This window comes from Alexandromys fortis, unplaced genomic scaffold (genome assembly GCF_014885135.2).
Source record: "Alexandromys fortis isolate MF-2015 unplaced genomic scaffold, M_Fortis_MF-2015_v1.1 scaffold_1, whole genome shotgun sequence".
Classification (NCBI taxonomy): Eukaryota; Metazoa; Chordata; class Mammalia; order Rodentia; family Cricetidae; genus Alexandromys; species Alexandromys fortis.
This window is the reverse complement of record NW_026067927.1, coordinates 6,365,710-6,385,643: the sequence shown is the minus strand read 5'-3', so window position 1 is coordinate 6,385,643 and position 19,934 is coordinate 6,365,710.

The following is a 19,934-nucleotide window of genomic DNA, read 5'->3' as shown; positions in this document are numbered from 1 at the left end:
AGCATATTTTTCAGGTAGTACAGACTTTTAGTTAAAGGTTTTGTGGCTGGGTTAGTGTTCATGTTTCTCTTTCATGAGCCTGCAGAGTACCTACCTGCACCATAGAGACTAGAATGTAGGGTAGTCTCCACGTAGGAACCAGCTCAGCTAATTCTTGCTCGGTGAGTTGTATGGGAGTTGACCTCAGCAATGGGGCCCCACTGTCGATTTGCAAGGTGAGCAACCCATTGCCCAAACAACATCCTGGATTGTTTTAGAATTTCTAAGAAATCCAATTGGTCAACAATTCAATTGAATGCAACCTATTCTTACCAGTGGCCATTCTTAGCCATCAGGAAAAATGCAAATTAAATCTGCTTTGAAATTCCATCTTACATCTGTCAAAAGATCTAAAATCAGTAACACAAGTGGCAGTTCATGCTGGCAAGGATGTGATGGAGAGAGAAAAAGTACAGAGAGATAACTGGGTTGGAGGATGTTTGATGTGTGGTGTGGAAACGTAGTGCAGGTGAAATCTCCCAGAATCTATTAAGGTGATCCAATTGTGTACTAAAGAGTAATACAGTCTCAACTGACTATTTCCTTCAGCTGGGATCCTCTGCAGTTATATTATATGTTACAATGTCATTTTCATTTCTAATCTTTACTGATTTTTAAATTCTCTAGTTTTAGTTAATATAGATAAGGTCTAGCCAACTTTACTCTTTTATTAAATAAACTATTTTCTTTAATATATTTACTGTCTTGCTATTATTTAATTTATTTATATATGAGAGCATTGTTATTTACTATCTTTGTTAACTGAGGGTTTAGGGTTTATGCTTTCTTCATATTCTAACTTCTTGAGATGTCACATTAGATCATTTTATATTTTTTTCTGTTTTGATATAAGAATATATTGGTATGAATTTACCACCTTATATTCCTTCCGATTTCTCTAGAAAGCTTAATGTTGTATTTCCATCAGTTTATGCTTTACTCAGAGTAATATTTATTTACTATTATAGCTTTTCTTTTTGAGTTTTGTTGACTATTTTATGATATATTCCTATGTGTAATTTCTGTAACATGTTTCTCTTCTTTGTGGAATTTTTCTGTATTTTTTTATTCTAAAATTACTATTCATAATATTTTTATTGATCCTGTCAGTCTTTACGTCTTTTAAAATTTTGTCTCTCTGATTAGAAAGGTTAGTATATTTTGTCTTCATAGTCAGAGTTTCTTTTTATTGCTTTTTCCTGTCTACTCCAAGTGCTTTCTATTAATTTTTGTAGCATTTGTCTCTGTATTTTATTGTTTCTGTTTGATTTCATTTATTTCTTTTGGATTATTTTCAATATTTCATTACTCTTCCATGTTCCTCAAATTTCTTCATTTTTATATTTTTTATATTTTGTCTTTTGGTATTTAACTCTTTGTTTTGTTTGGAACTGTTTGGGGATTTTGTTTGTTTGCTTGAACTCTTTGAGATAGTATAGCAAGCACTTGCATCATACAGGCTGTACTTGACCTCACTATGTCTCAAAGGATAATCTTGAACTACTGGTTCCTGCCTTAACCTTCTGAGTGCCTTGATTATGGGCATGTGTTTGCATTCCTAGCCCCTGCCCTTCCATAAAGGAAACATTCCCTTTTTTTAATGCACTATCTAGTTTTTTTTTTTGTTAATATGACACAGCTAGAATCATCTGAGAGGAAAATAACCTCATTTGAGAAAATACGTCCATATGATTGGCTTCTGGGTAAGCCTGTGAGGCATTTTCTTGATTAATGACTGTTGGGGAGGGTCCTGATGCGGGTGGGTGGTACCACTCTCAGGCAGGAGGTCCTGAGTTCTATGAGAAAGCAGAATGAGCAAGACATGAGGTGGATGCCAGTAAGTGGCATTCCTTCACGGGCTCTGTATCTGTTCTGTCTTCTAGATTACTGACTTGAGTTCCTACAGTGTGTTCCATTTATGAATATGTACTATAACCTAGAAATAAACATTTTACTCCCCAAATTGCATTTGGTTGATCATGGTGTTTGTCACAGCAATAGTAACTTTAACTGAGATAATCGGTTAAATTGTTTCATAAAGAATCATAAATTTTCCCTGATTCAATATTGCAGAGACACTAGTTTCTTTTGTTTTTATAAGATTTTATTGATTATCTCTCATGCATATTTGAAAACGATCATCTCTTCTTCCTTTTGAAGATTCAGTTTTGTTGGTAACACACACAACTGTTTATGCTAGCCTGCAATTTCAGATTAACCAAGTGACAGTAACCTCGAATAGGTTCATAAAACTCATTGGATCTCTGGTTATGCTGGACATCTTGCCGCCTGTCATGACATTTGTAAATATGTGACTATTCCCTTTGCTCTATAGTCTTATATGATGACTGATTAGACTCCAACGTCTAGATGAGAGATATTAGTTGCTCTCTATGATGACACCTTACAGTCAGTGTTGCAGACTAATCTCTCTACTGATTAAGATTGAATTTTCAAACATGTGTTTGGATAGGTCCATGTGTTTGATTCTAAGGCTGGCTGAAGGCTAGGAGCTCAATGTTCACTAATGATGTGCATGACTAGAGGTCATGTCTCACAAACAAGAACAGACAAATCAAATTAGATGAGGGAAATATGTCAGATTTAGGTACAACCATATATTCATTTATTGACATACATCAATATAAGCTTATTCCTCGCCTGAAGAAAATTTAAGCAAGGAAGTGGGCTTGAAGGTATTCCACTTTTTAACTCTAATTGGGCAGTCTATTTGTTCTTATTCACAGATGCTAGCAGGCCAGATTTTTCTTGCTTAAAGAGTGCTTAAGCAGAGTACCAAATCTGAGTGGGAAGGGCAGCAAAAATCTACAGCCTGACCATCATGTCAATTGGCGCCTGTTCAGAGAAATATTATTAGCTAGTTTCTCCGATGGGAGACTTCCATCTTCGGGAAAGAAGGTCTCAATGACCTCAATGATGGACCAATCTGATGGTTGTGAGTCACATCCCTACTATTTGTCTCTAACTGGCTCTTTTGTCTCCAACCCTGTCAGTTCCAAAAATGTTCTTCTTCAGAAGAAACTAGAGCTGACTTTCTACCAAAGATTCCAGACTGAGGTGGAAGCTGAAATTTCACCTACAATTCTTTTCCTACTATAGAAACCTTGGGATCTGTATTACTCTGAATGTGCCATCACATGCTGGCTTATGATTTTAATTCAGATTTTCTATGTCTGTGGTCCTAAAGTGAATCTAGGCCATGCTTTATTTCTGCATGATTTATAAGGAAATTCTTATCTCTATGTAGTTTCTAGTTCAATTTCTGTGGGGAATCATGGAGCCAACAAAGTTTATTCTACAAATTTTCTTACATCATTCTTCTCTCAATTTTTTAAAATGATACAGATAATGATGGTTTGGAGCATAGCAAGTATTATGCATCTGAAAATGCACTTCAGTTTGTTATCTCTTCCTCTCAATAATGATTGAAAAAACATAAACTTTCAAATGATTTTTTTTCCTGTGGTAAATCAGTACCTTTTAATTTAAAAGCAGTCATGAATTTGAAAGAGAGCAAGGAAAGAAATATAGGATGGTTTCAAGGGAGGACAGGAAAGAAAAAATTGTGTAATTATATTGCATTATAAAACTATAAAAAATACAATAAATATTTTTAAAAGATTTGTAGGTGGAGGCAGGAGAAATGGTGGGAAGACTCCAAGCTGTTAATCTGGTGTAAGCAGTAGAGTGAGAACTTTGCCTTTCCTCAGACAAAGTGGATAAGAAGCAACTCCTAACATTTTCCCCTACCTTGACACGTGCATACATGCATGTATCTTTACACATACACACCACAAGCACACACACACACACACACACGCATGCACGCACAAAAGAGAAAGAGACAGAGACAGAGAGAGACTGAGAGACAAAGAAAGGAAGGAAGAAACAAAGAAAGAAAGAATTTACATATATCCAATTTGAACAGAGAAATAGGGAAAGTATCTTGAATAAATCATGAACAAATCTAATTGCAGAAATCCTTACAAGTGGAGGACCATACAAACATGGAGTTTTAGGGTTGTTGATTAAAGAAGAAACAAACATTATTGTTCACTTTGAAGAACGTAACTGGGTCATTTATTGCCCTGTGGAATCATGGTAGGAAGAGGCAAAGGAACAGGAAAGCAAAAGATATCAGATAAGGAAATTATGAGCACTGTGGTACATGCAGTTGCTTTTTCTACCAAATATTTTCTTTTTTTTTTCTCTCAACATGCTTATATTTACTCCCACACTCATCTTCTCTGGACTAGATACACAAAAAATAAAACCAGTTTTTGCACCCGCCCCCATGGGGGGGTATGTAGTTCTAAATGCTACATGAACATGTATCTGAGGGCACACTTGCTCATGAAGGTACATCTAGAGGTCAAAGGCTAACTGTGGATTTCATTCTTTCTTCATTCTACACCTTACTCTTTGGTGCATGATCTCTCTGAGGCTAATATTCACTGTCCCCGCTGGACTCTCTACCCTACATCCTGCTGATGCTTTGGTTTACACCATAGTTCTCAAGTTACCGATGTGTCCTATTACATCCTGCTTTTGGTGTAAGTTCTGGGGACCCAAACTTAGGTACTCATGCTTGGGGGCAAGGAGCAAAAGGAGACACTTTACTTGTTAATTCATCTCCAGGGAACCTTCCTGTCCTGAAGTGTGTTCTTCCATCTACCTAGGATGCTGTGCCCACTATTTAGACAGATGTTTTTGGTCATCCTTTAACAGTAAGGGCTATGTGTGGTCTCTGATAAGTGGCTGCATAACACCTGTGTTCCAATTTCTACACTTTATTTTTATTGGTGAGTGAAAGCTTCAAGCAATAACATCACCTAGATCACACAAACTTTAGTAACAAATATTTACTTACTATTACTTTATCGGTTTAACTTTTATGATGGATAAATATTTGTTGAGTGTCGTGTATGGGTATATATTGTTGGAAACTAGTAACTACAAACATAAGAGTAGATAAATATAGATCATTCTTCCTGGGATCTTAAGGCAGAATCCTCCAGTCTATTAACTCACATACCCATCATTATAACCACAGAGTGCTAACCACACCTATTCTAAGATAGGAGGTGCTTGCTAAACATTTGAAGTAAAGACAGAAAAAAGAAAGGGACAAAGGAAAAAGAATGAAAGAAGACAGAAAAATAAGAAAAAAAAAAAAAAAAAAGAAAGAAACGGTATGTGCCCAAACCAAGGAAGACAGAAGGGGTGGAATCTGAAAACATAATGGGCCCTTTATCTACCCAAATCTTCCAACCCAAAATTGCACTAGACCTGGCATGGACAACAGAGGAATAATCAAGTGCTATAGAATATACATAGCTGCCATTTTGGCATAAATTCATTATTTTTTCATGTAGAATATCAAAGAGTTGGTGGCACATGCTTTCACACACATTTCCACTGAATTATTCTACTAGTAAAGGGGAGTCGCTGAAAAAGAACCTCCAGAGGCATTCAACTGACGGGAAAAGCAAAAGTTCTTTTAAGTCTCTGAATTTGTTTGAAAAATACATGTAAATTTCATATTCTACTCATAAGCCAGCTATGTTAGTTTAAATATAAAAACACTAGATTTCTCTCAAATATGTTACAAAATTTATGCTCTAGGAGATCTCACCTATAGTTACTGTTCAAGTACTCATTCTTCTTCCAAACTGATGAATCCCCTCTAAAAATAGAAACATGTCACCCTACAAGGCCACTGACTGGGAATTGTCTGGGATTTATGGTCTTTGAATCAGACACTAAAAGTGGACAAGAAGCCTTTCCACTAAACGTATACCAGTGAAAGTTTGCCATATAATGACCTGATCTAGGGGCTGGAGAGATGGCTAAGTGGTTAAGAGCATTGCCTGTTCTTCCAAAGGTCCTGAGTTCAATTCCCAGCAACCACATGGTGGATCACAACCATCTGTAATGAGATCTGGTGCCCTCTTCTGGCCTGCAGGCATACACGCAGACAGGATATTGTATTCATAATAAATAAATAAATAATTTAAAAAAATGACCTGATCTTAATTTATATTCCTGAAGCTCCTCAAGCATTTTAAAATAGCAATTTCTAATTAAGTTCTGTTTTAGTAGTTACTAAGTTAGTTAATAACATGTATTTTCCTTTTACTATCCTTCTGAGGAGACTAAAGTGCCTCTCATATAACTTCATTAATTTGTACATTTTATTTTTGAAAACAGGTCCTTTCATCACTTAAAGTGCCTTTTTTTATACCAAGTTAATATGTAATATCAATGTTTTTGGCTTAAATAATGGCAATGTTAATAAGTAGATGGCAATTATGGTTTGTGCTTCAATTATGAATAATATTTTGCTATTTGATTAATGTAATAAACTGATGGCATATGTAAATCTTTTAATTTTAAAGATAAATACATGGACAGCCAGATGACATTGACAGACATATGGGTCATTTAAATTTCAAGGACATATTTCTAATGTGAGATTTTTTTTAACTTGAAATGGTCAGCTCATGGTGTCACAACTCATACAGACATTTCTAATTATGGAAGTGTAAGAATGTGTGCAAAGTCAAAAAGTGTTGTTCAACTTATTACATGCAAAGTAGTGGTACTGATAGTTCATTCAATTGATTAGACTATTGCCAAGTTTCAGCTTCTTCAGGTCCCAAAGAGGAGGTGTGGCATCAGTAGGGAAGTAGGACAGTGCAGGTCTGAGGACTCAGCAGCTATCCCTCAACCAGAGAGACTCTATTTATATCACATCTACATAATTCATCTGGCAAGCATCAGAGTCCTGGATCTCTTTTGCACTTCCCCATTAAATGTCCAGGTTGAAAGGGCAAAGTACAAAACAGACAGTCTTATCCAAAACAGCATCTTTGGACAGAATCTGTCCAAATTTCTCTGCTACAAAATTTCTCTGGGTTTGCAAGGCATGGGACCTTCCAGTTTTACAGCCTGTGTCTAGGCTGGCTGCTCATGCGGTTACAGTATGTTAGACAGTCTGAAATTATTTTTACCTTAACCACGTACCTGTAGGATCTTTTGATATCTTCTAAAATGCAAGCTTTACAAAATATCTCATAATAATCATTTAACAGGCTGATTATAGAATTTTTCTCTTCCTGGATTTTTATTGATTGATTGATTGATTGATTGATTGATTTTGGTTTTTCGAGACAGGGTTTCTCTGTGGCTTTGGAGCCTGTCCTGGAACTAGCTCTGTAGACCAGGCTGGTCTCGAACTCACAGAGATCCGCCTGCCTCTGCCTCCCGAGTGCTGGGATTAAAGGCGTGCGCCACCATGGCCTGGCTTCTTCCTTGATTTTTAGTAGGGGATTGTTGTTTTCATATTTTCCCAGAAAGGAAGATTCTCTTATCTCATTCTTTTCCCACCGGTTTCCACTATTTCTGTTCCCTCTACACAGACTCCAGCGCAGGGCAGTGGGTATGCTCGTGACATTTTGGATCCAAAGATGAGCAAGAAATTTCTCGGAATCTACACTGTTGGTAGATTGAGGCACAAGAAGGACTCTTAATTCTGTGACTCTCCTTTCAGGCCAAGATCCCTGTCTTCAAAGTTTCCCTCGGGAACCTGACCATATCTCTCCAGTGGACTGCATAAGCAGGAAACTCCCCATCAGACAAACAACTGGTACTAAAAGCAAAGGCACAAGCCGCATGCTAAGTTCCGCTGGAACTTAATCAAGCAGTGTCCTCTGCCTCAGGACTCCAACTGTCTCTTGCACCATGGCCTGTGTCAGCTAATATATTTAGGAGACAGTTACAAAGCCTTAGTGTATGTATCACATACCTCAGTCCCCCACCCCGATTCTTTCTAAAAGATTTGAATGAGTTTTTATTCATGACATCTGTGAACTTTTTTTTATTCAGATAGTGCTCATGTGACTATGATCTTTTCTTGTCTCAAATATGGCTATTGGTAAAGGCACCCCACAGAGAGAAGGTACAGGTTTGCATTTCTAGTGTATAACATGGGTGAATATATGTCTCTGCCCTGCTGCATTTGCTTGAATATGTTGGCATGTACACAAGCCTAACTCTTTAACAATAGAACAATCCCGATGTTTACCTTAAAGTATCAAATAAAGGTCCCATTGTCTTCCCTAGTACTAACAGGAGGATTGGGAGTTTTCACTTTAACATATGCTCAGTCCACTGAGGAGCAAATGCAGGGCAAAACCTTTAAACCTTCTGAGTTGTTTCATGGTGCGTTGATAGAGAGCAAGAGAGAAAACAAACAACCCAGTTTTCCTTATGCCGCTGCTCTGGCCTTGTGCTCACGTGATTCAGAAGGCATGATGTAGCAATCACTGCTGATTGACAACACTGCAAATAGATATAAAAGTGGGTGTGCTAGCAAATTCCCATATGGCTCACAAGGAAACACCAGTCCTCACCACACCTTACAACATTGCCTGTGTGACCTGATTTAAAAAAAAAAAAAAAAAAAGATCTAGCAAAGTGTTGCTTTAGTCCTAAGTAACCAATTTTACTCTTCAACCAAGCTATTCTCATACATTAAATACAATAAAATTTTCTTTTTGTACACAGTATTCATATAAGGTAATGTTCAAGAAGGAATGACATTGAATATGACAAACAAACCTAGAGTTTTGTGTGACTTCTCAGTGGCAGTGTCTAAAATATGGAGGACTAAACTGATTTAGCCAATGAGGAGCACGAATCACGGAGAGGTATGACTGGGGAATCAAATGGAAAGTCATAAATCCAGACACGACGACAAACAGGCCACGAAGGCAAGGGTAAGCTGTGGAGGGAAAGGTGTTGCACTGTGAGCAGCGTAGAGACTCCTAGCAGAGACTTGAGCAGCAATAGCACTTGTTTTATTTATGATTAAAAACGAACATTCTTTGTACACTGTATGGGAAAAATTGAAGCAGAATAAAGAAAAATAAAGGGGACCAGAGAGCAATCAGGAGAACCCATAAGTGTCTAAAAGATAGCAAAAAAAAAAAAAAAAAAAAAAAAAAAGACTGTTTGTACTTTTATACGCTGTAAAGGGAATGCATTTCCTATATCATTTGGAATTTAGGGTGGGGGAAAAAACTGCTGAAATCTCGAATTTGAAGAGTAAAAAGTAACTGTAGGGGTAAGGAAGTATTTACTCTAAATAACAGTGTAAATGTCACTGAGATTTACAATGATGAAAACACAGGGTATATTCAATTCGAGCAAGCCCACATGATCTACTTCCCACTTTGTGAGGGTAAGGTATGAATTAGATATGGATGTGTGGATATAGTGTAGTCCTAGTGATACTTCAGGGCAATGCAATGTGAGAACATACATGCAGAAACAAACATTTCAGTATTTTCAACCACTGTTTCGCAGTGGGAAACATCTCAATGAGAATTATGAGCTGAATACACTTACGGAAAAGAAGTATAATGATTGATCCTTTGTCCCTTCCTCTACTTTGATGTCAAGATTAGAAACAGAGGATGCAGTCATAGAACGAGCCACTTATTTAAACTTGTTCATACAAAATTGTAGCTGTAGCATGAAGGGACATTGAATCAAAGTAATTATTTGTTAAGAATTAAAAGTTATTGGAATATGTTTTACTTATTTAGTCTATTAAAATATAATTACATCTTTTATCCTCTCTGCGTCCCCCCCTCTACCTCATCTGTGTCAAATTTACTCACTTTTTTTCCAGTGTCACTTCCTCTGAAGAGTGGACAGGGACGGGGTGGGGAGGTAGGGGGTGGGGGGGGGGGTGGGAGAGGGAACTGGGGCTAGTATGTAAAAAATAAAAATAATGTATTATTGTTTCACAACATTGATTTTTAACTGATTATGAAAAGGCATACTCATAAAGTTGTAAATCTAGACATTCATGTTCTTCAAAACATATATATTTAATAATATATTTGTGACAGGGTTTCTCTGTGGATTAGCCTTGACTCTCCTGGTATTACTTTTGTAGGACAGGCCGGCCTCAAAAACATGTGTGTGTTTATTCAAGGTTAGTAATGCAAATTGGAAAGTTGGCTAATAAAAAAAGTTGAGGAAGGAAAATCACAAGTTCAGGGCCTGTCTGAACCAGAGAATGAATTATTCCAGGCCAAGCTTAGCAAATCAATGTCACAAAACCAAGACAAAGCAAACAATACACACACTAACAGAGATAATCACACAGACACATATAGATGCACAAATATATATATACACACACAAACAAACATACATACACATATACATACACAAGCATACATAGACATAAACATAGACAAACAAATGCACACACATACATACACATACATATACACACACAGACACAAACAACCACATATATATGGACATAAACACACATATACATAGATACACACACATACATACACAAACTTAGTTACACAAACATTCATGAGTGAAACTGAGGCTCAATAGTAGAATAATTTTATAGAATCCCTGAGATCTTAGGTTTTTTCCCTAGCATTACAAAAACAAATAAAGATAATAAGGCAACAATAATAAAAAATACATGTTAAAATAACACCCTATGATCTCACTAGCTCCATGAGCAGTCTTTCAAGTGGCCCTGTGATCCTGCTTAGTAACCTCTACCATCTGAGTCAACGCTGGGTGAAAAATTTGTCTCAGCCATGAAGTCAAATCTACTAAAGTCTTCATTCAAACTCCTCAGCCTCAAAATCATGTGAGGGCTATCTTCTCAGCTGTTTATATAACATCTAGGAGAATAGTTCTCAACCTTTCTAAAACTGTAACCCTCTAATATAGTTCTCCAGGTTGAAGTGACTCCCAAGCATGAAATTATTTCATAGTTACTTCAAAACTTTATTTCCTTACTGCTATGAATCATAGTGTAAATATCTGCTATGCAACCCCAAAGGGATCTCGACCAACAAGTTGAGAACCAGAGTGTCTCTTATATTTTCTTAGAGGAGCCTAAGTTCTTGAAGGTAAGGTACAAACAGATGAGTTCTGAAAAAAAATATACTGTGAAATGTATAGGAAACTTGAAAACCCTAACATTTCTTAATCTGAATTTGTGTCTAATTTAAAGACATTGTACTTTTGTAACTCATAATTTTAACAAATGATCAGATTTTCTGTTTGAGTTATAGTAAAGAAAGATAAAAATGGCCAAGCACCTTGATTCTCAGAAACAGTTTATCTGTGTTTTAATCCAAAGACTATTTCCTCAAAATTACTGATGCATGGGTGAAGGGACTAGCTCGCCCTGGGCTTCACAAATCACTCACTTTGTTTTTGAACATGGTTTTACTGATCAAAAAAAAAAATCTCATGACTCTGTTTATAACAAAGTTTTTAGGATAAACTAAATATGCCTATAGTCTTTAAGGTCAATAATGAAAAGAACTTTGGTCACATTGATTTTTGGAGGCTAATTTCACTGCAAAACTTACTGAAATATAAATCTAAAGTAGAGAAAAAGGTGTATTTTTTAAGTTTTATAGCTCATATTGCACTAAAACAGAAATCTGATATAAACACAAGTCTCCTCTACGGTTTATTACCATGTCTTCTCTACTTACAGTCTGTCCTTAGAAAATTTGCTCTGTTTTTCCTGAAGGAGGACTAAGTACTCTAGAGGACAAAGCCCCTCAGACCACAGTTAATTAACTAAGGCTCTAGAATATATATCTTTTTTAATTTTTGAATCTCAAAAACTATAGACACATGATATTTGAATATGGTATTAATTCTACCAGACATGGGTGTTTGGGTTGTTTCTGTTATCTGAAAATTGGGAGTGGAAGGAGATTGTAATATAAGTCTTTGTCTGTGTTAGTATGTTTGTCAACTAGATATAAGTTAGAGTCATGTGGGAAGAGGGAAACTCACTTGAGAAAATATTTCCACCAGATTGGTCTATGGGCACATGTATAGTGCCTTTTCTTGACTGGTGATTGATATAAAGGGCTGACAATTATGGGAGGTGTCACCCATGTGCAGATGCCTCTGGGGTATATAAAGAAGCAGACTACATAATTCATGACGAACTGGCCAGTAAGCAACATTCTTCCCTAATTTCTGCTTCAGTTCCTGAGTCCATGTTAGTGACGTTGGTTCCTACCCTGACTTTATTCAATGGTAAAGAGTCACATGGAGTGGTAAGCGAGGTTACACCATCTCTTCCCCAAGTTGTTTTCGGTCACTATCCTTTATCACAGCAACAGAACTCCTTACCAATACATTGTAGAACCTTAGGACACAGGAATCTAGCACGGCAAGTTCTGCATTCAGATGCTTGCTCGCTCTCTCACTCTGACTTTCTCATCCTCTTACTTTCTCATTTTAGAAAAAAAAAGTAACAACACAGTAACATCATCAAGTGACTGTTTAGTTTTTCCTTTAGTAAAGACAGATGAATTTACATTACAATCTTTGAGTGGAAGATTCATCACATTACTAATGGCATTTATTTTCTTTAATTCCTTCAGTATGTGTTAAGTTGAACTTCACTTAGGCGAATGAATCAGGGTATCTGTTGCAGTTACCGTTCAGTAAAGCCAACTACATTCAAGGTATTTAGATTGCCTAGGAGGCATTTCTCTCCTATTTAGTCTCAGTCAGTCACTATAAATTCCTCTTATCCAAAAATGACCTTATATGCGTGCAGTCTTACAATAAAGGTATTTCTAATCAAGTTATAAAATGACCTACCTTTGTATCAGAAGATGGCAATAGAACTTAATGTTTTAGTTGTCATCAGTGCCATGTGCTTAAAGATTTACTGAAGGTGTATTCAGTTACACTAATTAAAGAAACATGGTCAGAGAAAGCAACCAGGCTACTTGTACTACCCTCCTCTAATTATAACCTACTTGATCCCTTAAAATGATTATATTTCATGGAATATTTTTAGGAATCTATGATGTACTGAGTTCCAAGCATGGAAGAAGCTATGATTCTAACTCTGAGTGGACTCAGAACTGAACAGACAGAAGAGAGCCTGGAAACTTCAGTGCAATGTATTAAATGACCTCGCTGTGTGATAGAGAGCGCTGTGCACCAGAGGTCATAGCCAGTTCATTCTTTGCTTTATCTTTCAAGGAAATGTTATTCTTCATGATCAGGTTGACTTTAAGAAATCTCAGAGAAGGCATTATATTATTGCAATTTGTTGGCTTTATTTTTATGTTTCTGCAGCTAAGAAAATTATCACAGCCAAACAAAGTGACTATATTATATGGAAAACTACTGTATATCTTATGAATTAATAAGGAAGGGAACTTAAAGGCTCTAGTAATAATGAAGACATGGATGCATAATTCCCTAGATTTGATAAGAATTCTCTGTGTGCATATATTAAATTAGTATCATGTGATCCATAAATGTGTATAATGCAGATAATTATCACTTTGGAAAATGTCTCTGAAGGTTAAAAAATGTACAAATACAAGCAAGAATAATAAATAACATATGAACAAGGAATATCACAGTATTTAAGTTATGACAAATATTTTACTTACCTATAATTCTAGAGGCAATGGTACAAGGCGAGTGCTTCATTAAACATGGTAGCAGTAAGGGTACATGTGATCTTACCAAGGTCATAATGATACACTGCTAGTGGTGCAGCCCAGAGTACACATAAGTCATTTCAACCTTGGCATCCATAGTGTTAACTGTTGCTTGATCTTGACTGCTAAATATAGAGCTGGTAAGTAAACAACATTCACTATTTATGAGGAATCAATAAAATAACTCAGGTGTGCTCATGTTCAAGTTAGGCATTCTGAGAGGAACGTGTCTTATGTGAGTCATGGATAGAGCATTTAAATGTTTACAATAGATGAAGTATTTCTCCCATACGAGTTTTCTGTGATTCCAAATAAACATAGAAGCAAAGTGTCAAAGTACTGAAAGAAAGAATTTTCTTACTAATAAAATGAATGCACAGATTTAAATATATTCCATCATCTGACAAGAAGCAAGCTTCAGATAATGAGCATCGTTAAATCATGTACTGTTTGCTGTAGCCATCTAAGTGCCTGGATTCATCCATTTCAGTGTAAAATTGTTTTTAAACAGATAGATAAACTTATATTCCAAGTAACTCGAGAAAGCTTCATGTATAACAGAAATAGATATGAAGTAAATATAATAGTTTTGGTCATACTACAGACAGGAGACAGGCAGAGAAGGGGGTATGGAGACCACTATGATTTAGATCTTCTTTAAGCAAAGGGAAGAATGTGGTTATTGACAATGTGGATTGTGATGTGGCTGACTGTTCTCTTGCTTACAATGTAGAAACAAAACAGATAAAAATTAACACACTGTACAAAATAATAATGTTTGCTTAGCAGAAATATCTACAGAGTAGAGTGAATTTATACATAGTCCTTCTTCAGGATCTGGTACATTAAAATATTTTTATGTTCTATAAAGGAATATCATAGGATATAATCTGACATTGCCCAAAGTTGGAAATTCAGTAGTAAAAAATAAAGTGTACTTATTGATAACAGAGACATAATTATTTCCATCAACTTGCTATTAAATTCATTCCTCAGTTTCTGAGTTGAGTTTTTATATCAGGAACATGTCAAATGTGAAGAAGTACTGATCACCCAGAAGCCATCACTGCTAATATGGCAATACACATATCTCCCCGTTTTGTTCCCCAATTATCCCTTTCCCTCTACTATGGGTTGGAGATAGTCCTTGCCAGCTAAGTGCTGTAAGCACGGCCTCGTATTCCGATGTCTTCATCTTTCATCAAACTAAAATGACTGAAACAGTGAAAAACATGTGCTTTTCTGAAGTCAAAAATTATAGGTATATATTTCACATAGTTTCACAATTCAAGAAATCTAAATTGCGGGCATGCATAATCTACTGATACGGTTTGGATGGTTTTATCACTCCCTGACTCAATCCCTACAGAAACAGTATTGGGAAGTGTGGCCTTTCAGAGCTGGTTATTAGGTCATGAGGGCTCTCCCTCTATAAATACATTAATGTTGTTATAGGAAAATAAAGCATTTCAAAAGTATGTTCACCCTGGACAGCTCTTTTGGTATGTGAGGACAATGAATTTGCTTTCTCTTACCCTTCTGCCACGTCAGTATACAATAAGAGAATACATACCAAATGCCAGCACCTTGCGGTTAGTATAGGAGACTCTAGAAATGTGCAGGAATAAACTTACTGCCTTTGTAAATGAGCCTAACATATTTCATAAATGCACAGAGCTGACACAAACAAAAGTAACGGCAAAGAACTTAACTCTTGATATATGAAAAGTTTCACTTTATATGCATAGCTATGAAACACAGCTATAAAAAGGATCAGGGAAGAGGAAGGGATCCCTTTGTTATGCTGTGTCTAGACTTTATTCCAGGTGGCATAAACATGCACTAACTAAGCTGAAGACTTCCCCTCTAGATTTAAATAAATCTTCAGGTTTTATTTTTCCTCCTACATTCCTACCACTAAACACTGAATTAGCAATGCATGTGTTACTTATTTGCATTCACATGAACTGGTTCAAGGGCAAAGAGGAGATTCTGTCCATGCTACTTTACATTGCTTATTTCGGAAGTGCTAATTCCTCCATCATCATAAAAAAAAGCTAATAATTATTTCTAGATTTCTTCACTGCTGTATGACTCACAAATACATACCCAGACACTGGTGTCATGTATATTTTATTAAAACCTCACCAAGCTTCAACAAAGATAACTATTCATACCTCCAGAATTTCTTATTCATGTTTATCCACAATGGGTGAAAGCAGCATGCAAAATAAATGAAGAATGATAACCACAAATGTCTTTAGAGAGATATTAGAAGAGAATCAGCAGAGAGGGTTATGAAAGTTGCATGAGCCATATATTATCTATGCATATGCTACAACGGTCAGAACATTTAGTATGTCATGCTCTAAACCAGTCCCAAATAATTTATTTGGTACATAATGACGTTCTAGCTTGGGATGGGGAGGTACGTTGTGCCTTTATTGTTATTTTTAAAAATGAGCATGCCTCTGAACGTTCTATTCACATGAAAAGTCTCAGCACTTTTCATGCTCATTTGAAATCAGCCCTCTATACTTGAGCATCTAATATCTATGCTATATGGTATATGTAAGCCCAAACACCATTGTAGAAACTCGAATAGTGTTCCATTTCTTAAAGACATTCAAATTTCTTTTGTCACCATGTTACCAATGAATATTGAAACTGAATAACGTGCTCAAGACAAGGTCACTAAGTTCAAATAGTATCTTATTTGTTAAATGCCTATAATCCCTTTCTCTGAGCCCAGGAGTCATGTAGTGAAGTAGAACAGTTAGAGAACCTTTTTCTCCCCCTTTTTTATTTCATATTTATATGCATCAGGCAGGAATGGATGGGAATTTCATGATGATGTCTCAGACAATATGTTTGAGAGGCTATTCAAAGTACAAGGTTAGCAAAACTCCAAGCGTGTTTACACACATTTATTTTATTTTTTTATATCTTTTCCCTCCATAAATACAATAGATACAGCTTGGTTAGAAGTGGAAGGTCAGAGTTGGAAGAAAAGTAAACATAATTTAGTCTTCTCTGTTCATTTAGAAAGATGAGAACACTGTAGTCCGAAAGGGTGAAGGAATTTCTGCTGTCCATATAGCACAAGGGAGGAACCATTAGGAAAAATCTCTCATGTCCTTCAGGGTCAACTCTTTTATTTTGTTTTCTTTTGTGTTATGAGCTAAATGACTCGTGTTTCAATTAAAGAAAATTTTATTTTTTTCCCAAAATTTTAGAGATGATAGTAGACTTACTACAAATGGTTTTGACTATCTCAACCCTTTTTGACTAAAATCTATTGTAGTTCTTTGTGGCCTGGTAAGCTTAAGATCTTAAGTCCGAAGAGCTGCAGTCAAGTCAAATGTTCCTCATTTTAATATAAGGCTTATATTCTTTTTTAATGGAATGGTGGGTCACTTGATTTCTGTGCCTGAAATATTTTTTTCTTTGTTCAAGTTTTGGAAACATCAATGATAGTATTTCCAAATATGTAGAATTGTTACCGAGATTGTATGAAAAAGGTGCATTTAACACTTTCAGAACAACCTTGCTCTCAATAGATATTTTGTAAGTACAGTCATTTCAATAATAAAGAGAATGATTTTATTACTTTGAATTTAGATGCAGAACACTGGGTTGATAAATTAATTTATTATATATAAGTTAAATATACATACATGGTAAATATATATATGTGAGTGTGTGTATATGTGTATATATATATATATATATATATTAACCATGTATGGTAAATTAATTTAGCTTCTAACAGTGAATAGCCATAAGACACTGGCCAATTCTCATGCAGTAAATTAAAGCAACACAAAATGTTCAGTCTTCCTGGCTTCAGAACACATAGACAGATGGCCTGCTTTGACATATTGGATTTCAAATCCTTCTGCAGTCTTGTAAAGTTCAGTCAAATGAAAACCACACTCTAAGTCATGGTACAGGGAAGCAAGCATTTGGCCATAGTTGAAATGCATGTGATGGATCAAAGTAAATAACCCTAGAAAACAAATGCTACTAGACGAAGGGATTTCTTCTGCACACAATTAGGAAGCCATATCTTCTGGCAGGTAGCTATTTGGTCTATAGGAAAATGCCCTCACCATATACAGAGCATATTTAGGGAATGACCATTTTCCTAATAAACACCCCACATGTGCAATACAGTAATCTGTGTCCTGGGGAAAATTCTCCAAAGTTTCCCTAAGGTACTAAATATATATAATCGGTTAGGACATATACCAAGCCTAGAACATCTTGGTAAATTAAATTATCCACTATGACAATTAAAGTCAGTGCTATATTAGTAAGTATTCCATTATTGTTTTTTTGTGGGGGGGGTGTTTAAGCCATACTTAATAGTCAGAAATGTCTTTCCATTAAGTAAGCTGTATGTTTTAATGTGCCTTATCTAAGTAGATACCATGAACTACCTTTGTGTTTGTTTTTCACTTTTACTTTATTTTTCTCTGTAATCTTTAAAAGCAAAGGCAGTACAGCATTTGAGTAACTAGACACCCTAGTTACCAAATGGAATATTTTACCTCAAAGCAGCTTCCAGTAATAAACAACTGATTTGCAACTGACATGAGATCCAATTTATGCATAACACAAAGTCTTAAATATCTCTTGAGTATTGATTAATTGAATCATAAAATAATCATAACGTTGTGGAACAGTCTACATATAACAGTAAAAAATCATAATGAAGATGATAGCTTTATACTCTACTTTTTTTTTCTCAATGGAGACACTTAAATAGTGAGCTTTGAATGGCATCTCTTTGGCTAACACTTGCAGCAAAATGTTTTCAGAGAATAATTGCGTCCAGTGTTTCATTGCTTCTCCCTCTACAAAACTTACTAAGAAATCAAATTGGAACATTTGAAAACCAATTAACAATAATCAGCAGATGTGTATGCCAAGATAGCATTCTGAGGCCAAAACATAAAATTAAAATAAAAATTAAAAACTTACAACTGAGTTCCTGGAAAAGAAATTTCTCTATGACTCCTCACAGAATACCTGGATGGGCATTTAACGTCTCTCCCCAAGGCCCTCTTCCCACATTACAACATCAACACATCAGTCTTCGAAGTTAGATAAAAGGAATCTGATGAAGACTGCGTTAACATTTATGTTGGGCTTAAATAAAACATGAAACTAACAACTTGAAAGAGCCTGCGAGTGGAGTGAGCAGTATTCACACCACTGCTCAAGAATTATTCATGAAGGCTCAGAGCTGCTCAGGATTTGAGCTGCTTATATCTGATTTTACTTAGGGTTCTCCCTTGCAGTGATTGTTTCCAGCTATTTCATCCACAGAGCTGGGAATTGTGGAGTAGCAGGAAGCAGCAATGCCAGCACCTAATGACAGGTAAACGTCCTAATTGCTTGATCATCTCCTTCCTGATTGTAAAATATCCCTATTTATTGGGCTAGGAAAGGTGACACAGTGGGGGGAGGGGGGTGCGGGGAGGAAAGGTTTACAGTTAAGGGAAGGAAATTAAATAGAATGGTCCTATTTAGAGAAAAATCTGGGTCTGTTCATCTCCTGAGTTCAGGGGTCAGTCTAGTCCCACATAGTTGATTGACGACAGAATATCCTTGCTTTATCTTCTAAGCAGAAGTCCGCAGAACTGACAGGACTGACCAAAGTTTACTAACATCCATCCCAGGAGGATCTTTTACACATCTACTGCAAAAAAAAAAAAATGTACTGTTTGTTTAAAACGTGCTCAGTGGTACAAATTTATAGTTCTACCATCAAAGATTTCTGAGGGCCTAACATGCGCCACTGTCTATACCATGAGTACTTGACATTTTGAATTGTTTAGTTTAAAGGGGCTGAAATAATAGATTTTAAGAATTTTCATTTTAAACATGATCAGTATGTGAGTCGACAAATGTGCTAACAAATTTGACTATGTCAATTATTTGGCATTGTGTAAGTATATAAAATTATTAGTGATACAGCTTAGATATGTCCTATTTTATTTACGGATTACATTTAGATGAATGTGTGGAAAAGAAAAGACCTTGCTGAACTTTCAGTTAGAATGTCAATACTGCAAGATGATGACAGTGACCTTCCTTAGTCCTTGAAAGGGCTAAATCTACCTCATCCAGTGTTTCCTGTGAAGCAGGCCTTAGCCTTTTGTCACCAAGTAGAAGGCCCACTAAGGACAAGGACAAACTTCTGCTTAAAAGAATAAAATCTCTTTTTCTTTCTTTCTTTCTTTCTTTCTTTCTTTCTTTCTTTCTTTCTTTCTTTCTTTCTTTCTTTCTTTCTTTCTTTCTTTCTTTCAGATTTCT